The 5,224-nt window shown below is 41.8% G+C and overlaps 1 long non-coding RNA gene across 1 annotated transcript; it reads right to left on the bottom strand.

Annotated features, from left to right (window-relative positions):
* Positions 1-1,101: 1,101 nt before the first annotated feature.
* On the bottom strand, positions 1,102-3,588 carry LOC146188609 (uncharacterized). Its single transcript, XR_014707241.1, has 3 exons — positions 3,533-3,588; positions 1,515-1,664; positions 1,102-1,261 (listed from the first exon to the last, which is right to left on the bottom strand). It is a non-coding gene; the product is annotated as an uncharacterized LOC146188609 (long non-coding RNA).
* Between the last annotated feature and the right edge of the window lie 1,636 nt (positions 3,589-5,224).

Consider the following 5,224-nt stretch of genomic DNA (forward strand, 5'->3'; position numbering starts at 1 on the left):
GAGCTCCAAATTCTGCCTTAAATTAACAATATGACCTGCGTAATAAACACAGAATATTTTAGTGCAAACAACGCAATGCGTCACGCCAGTATGTAAGGTTGAACATTAACATTTTTGTAGCGCGTTGTTCTTGAAGCAAAGTTTGCGATTTTTTACTAAATCAACTGCATCAATGAAACACACTTTTAATACTTCTTATACAAGTAAACGTTACCCAAATGCGGTGAGTAAAAAACAGTGGATGACAAAATTTTACGCTACCAGCCGGCCTCCAAACGTGCAACTTTTTGAAACGACAAAAACGGCGTTTTCCAGCTTTAGTGACAGGCGTTTTTTTTTTTTTCGAGAATACTACGCCGCATCTGGCAAACCTAAGGGTCATTCCTTTGTGCCGAGACATTAGCCCACGACATATGAAAATTTAATTAAAAAAATGGTCATGGCACCACGATTACTGTTCCTGTCCGAAGACATCCATATTTGTTTTCATTTCGTCTCTTCAACAGGCTGGTTTAGCCAATGCGGCGAATAAAAATATCATTGCATATATTAAAGATTTTCGCGCTATATGTTATACCTAAAGCTACCTATATTGTCACAACTGTCATACATTATTTGTAGCTGAAACATCACAAAAGGGATTCGATTGCAAATTGTTCGCTAGTTAAATAGACGTACGAAATGACACACGTATACTTTGTAGAATACAATTTAGGAAAGAGCAGATACAAACTACAGGCGAATAATGCTATGATATGGAGCATATGTATTACTCCGGTTAACAGTAAAAAAGTCTACTTTTAACATATTAATATATTCGACAAAGTATTGCATGCTCACATAGGAACACAATTAATGAGCTCATCCACGCATCTAATGTCTATGGGCATTAGACGTGTGGATGACTTCGTTTTATTCCAATTCGTGCGTCACTCAAAATAATTGAACGAGAAAAAAGTTAATGTCTACACAATTTTCAGTGAGTATACCACAAATTATACTAAGGGGCTTCATATATGTCACATCACCTAGCAAGTGAAATGGGATAACAGAAGTAATCAGACTCTAACCCTGATCAGCATTTCGCTTTTGCTCCATCTTTGTAAGTTTTTAGGCAGGCTTTTCCACTGATTATCCTCTTCTTTATACCCCTGCCACCCACAAGACACAAATCTTCTGGGGGTACCGAACTGTTGGTTTTCGCACCAGTGATACAACTTAATCGATCCATTTATACGTAGAAAACACTCTCGATGCGCACCTAAAAAAAATGAAAGCATGTATGTGTAGGCGAAATCATTCACCGGCGATTTAATAATATGATTTGAACAATAAAATCAAAGGATCACACTCGAAGTAACAAAAAAGTGGTGGAGAGATAGGAATTGAAGCAATGAAAGGCGGTTGCTTTCTGCAAAAAGCCAATAGCAAGAGGTCCACCGTCTATAAGAATAGGCAATAAAAATAAGGCATATTTAAAGGTGCATGCAGCAGTTACAGTGATGCAGTGCTACCTTTTTTTAGGCAGGCTTTTCCGCTGATTTTCTTCTTCTTTATTGCCCTTCCAACCACAGGACACATATCTTCTGGGGGTTGTCGGTTTTCGCACCAGTGATACAACTCAATCGATCCACTTCTACGTAGAAAACGCTCCCGATGCGCATCTAAAAAATTAAAGCATGTATGTGCAGGCTAAATCATTCACACATGATAAAACAATATGATTTGAACAATGAAATCAAATGATCACACCCAGAGCAACAAGAAAATGGTGTAGAGATAGAAATTGAAGCAATGAAAGACGGTTGCTTACTGAACAAAGCCTATAGTAAGAGGTCCTAAGTCTATAAGAATAGGCAATAAATTAAGGCACGTTTATAGGTGCATGCAGCACTTAAAGTGATGCAGTGTTACCTTTCTGTTTCACTGCAGTGATTGGTATAAATATTACAGCAATTGCTAGGCATCTCAGGTAACCCCATTGAAAACTTCATCCAGGGTACCGAGGAGCAGTGGCGTGTTATTTGCAGCTGTTAACGGAACGACAGGCTATCCTATGAGTACATGCGCATTTCCTCCTTTTTGTATACTTGAATAAAAGCGACTGAACAGTGAGTGTTGTAAGAGGTGCAGCGTCCCTAGGAATGGGGAACAAAATTAAGTTTTAGTAAACAGAGGTACAAAAAGAAGCAAATATGCCTGAAATAATAGCATGATGGCCTACCTTTTGATCAACAGCTGTAAACAACCTGTCACTGCCAGTCGGTTCTTTAGATAGGCTTATCAATGCCAGAGCTTAAAGCTAAGAGCAATATGAGTAATGTTTATTGCGGTCACGGCCGTAAACAATTCTAGCGGAACACTCCATTACTGTAACTATTCAACCGTCCATTTATACATATCGTTCATTAAAGAACCATGCACATCATATTAAGTTGCTCTTTTCTACTCCCAAATGATTTCCTATAGAATTAGAATACGTGGATCGCAGCTTCGGTTTCAACATTCTTGCACGATGGCTATGGCGTGCACTTCATGCATACGGTACGGCACGTGAGGTACAAAGAGCTGTAATTGCCGAACAGGCGGACCTGACGTCCTGTCCCATTTCGCCTGAAAGTGCGCGCCGTCATCGAGCGCTTCGCGAGCAATATATTTCGGACGATATTGTTGCCTCATACCGGCCGTCAATGTTTTGTACATTGTGTCCCGCGTGCACGTTGTTTACTTTGCAGTGACAGGGACGCAGTGCACACACGGCTGATGTGCCTTTTTGCTTGTATTGTTATTTTCCCCCGCCCTCGAAGCGCGTCTGCGAAATCGCTCTCCTATTGTCGCCGCTTTCTGATAACGCCCTCACCTGAAGGCACGTGCTCAGAAGGGGGGCGTCGATTAAGAAAATTTTGAAAAGGGGCTCACTTGCGCTGTTCACGGCTTTCAATTCCTCAATATAATATTAACCATTATAAAAGTGGAGGTTCATTATGACTTAATTATAGCCTAGGCATCAAGCGGCATCACGCACATGTCTGCCCCACTGTAAAATTCGCTTGCACAGACGGCACGAACAGTTTTCAAAACTTCGTCTGTACATCTGAAAACAAAAAACTGCCCTTAACTCTTAACAAAATCCAAAAACTGTGTGAACATGGCTTCCTGCGCGCAGAAGAGAGGCTGTCCAAAATATATGTACAAAGCCGGGCGCATAGTATCTGGTTACTAATTGATTGCGGCGCGCTGCACAGTCAAAAAACTGCGCAAATGGCTGCCTGCAGTGTTCTGTCACGTGTTGGTGGCATACACACCTGTTACGCACGGCTCCTCTATTTTCGGCGCAAATGCTATTCATATCGCAGCCAGCAAATAAGTCCACGCACTTGCATGTAACCCGGAGGAAAATTCGCTTAGTTCTTGAAGTCATGCTTCGCGCAGTTGTTTCGAGGAGAATAAGGAAAGAGATCATTTGGGACTGGTAGGAGATTATATAGAACCAATTATGAAGCAATGGCATGCTGCAAAGATATATACTCACGGTCTAAGATGACGGCGTTCACTGAGTCTGATAATGTAGATGGTATCCCGCCGTTGCTGTAATCCGTACTCCGGCGACATTTCACAGCTCAGCTATTCACTGATATGTAGCAAGCAACAACCGGAGCACATGGACATAAATAGGCGCAAGAGAAAATTATGCACAGCACAATGAAAAAAAAAATTAATGAGGGAAGAAAAAAAGAAAGGTTTAAGAAGCTGTCACAAGTCTTGTAGCGTCTCCAACAAGCTCTGAAATGAACGCTTCGGGAGGAGGCCGCACAGCAGCGCAGCTGGGGATGCTGTCTGTTGTGTCTTGCACGTAGACGCGTAGGCGAGGGGGAACAACGACCCGCTCAACCAGCGCGTGATTCCCGCCGCGGTGTTGTGTTCGCAAGGGCTGCGCGTGGGAACGAAGGACCAACGACCCTCTCAACATTCCATTCCTCCTTTACCCAGCCCTCTTCTGCTTGCACCGGCCAGCCGTGACTTCGGACCGTGCCGATGAGCGGCCGCCAGCGCGCACCGCTCGAGTCGAGTTCAATAAATAGTTTTGTTTTGTGTGTTCGCAAACGCATTGTTTCTTCAAGCCAACCACGGACAAACATTTTCTAAAAAAATAGAAAGCCTCCCCATCTACCATCCACAGTCTTGCGTAAATCCATACAGCTGGTGCATCGACAAATGCGCGCGTCCCCTCCCTTTCGCCACCTATGATCGAACAAAGGATGGTCGTTCGACCTTTTATATTTACTTCAAAATATTATATACTGTTGCGTGATGACTGATTAATAATGTCAAAGAGGCGGAGTTCCGAGCTTCTCTTCTATTCTGGCCAACTTTGGTTACAGATTATACAAATTATGCTCAAGTTAGCTAGCTGAAAATTATCTGACTAAATATATACATGTTTTTATTTGTATTCAGTTAATGTTCGCTTTTCGGGTATGAGTAGATGTTTTTATAAAAATTCTAAACATCGGCCCAGGAAACGAAAATTTTCCTAATTTGCAGGCCTTTATTTCAGCAAAGGTTCATGGTAGAGCAGCAATAATTCCACAATATGTTCTCAGCATAATTATCCGCAAACAGCTAAAGCTCATATTTTTATGACATTTGGATACAGAGATGCGATCGCGCTAATTTACAGAAAACAGCGAACATTGAAAATTTTTAGGAAAACAAAAACAGTTTTCACATTGTTTAAACTTTTTCCACCTATTCTACACTACCTCAGCTTTCAAAACCATTAAAACACCTTGCATAATTTTGTTGCGCAAGTAATTATGGCCACATCGATAAAGCCTTTGTCCAATTATAGCGCACCGCGCTGTTCTGAACATTCTACGGAATTTGTGAATTGTTCAATGTTTTTAAATTTTGGCATATAATTTTGTAACAGGGAGAAATATATTTACAACAGAGGATTAAAGATATATACATTGAGGATCAGCCAAGGAGCCAGGCTACGAGGGCCGCCCATTCGACGCACTTCTTTTTCTTAATCTTCCACAAACGAGCGCGCCACTTCGTCCTCATCATTCTCCAACTGTAACATGATTTCTTCGCTCATGTTTTGTCTCGACTTCGCAAATCGACGGTGACAGACACAGCAATGAATGATTCAGAATCAATTTTGTGCGCGTCGAGGTCCTGAAGCGCTGTGGCATCAGGCAATACACAGACGTTTTTC

The sequence above is a fragment of the Amblyomma maculatum genome, chromosome 5 (genome assembly GCF_055883805.1).
Source record: "Amblyomma maculatum isolate TAMU_Amacu chromosome 5, ASM5588380v1, whole genome shotgun sequence".
Classification (NCBI taxonomy): Eukaryota; Metazoa; Arthropoda; class Arachnida; order Ixodida; family Ixodidae; genus Amblyomma; species Amblyomma maculatum.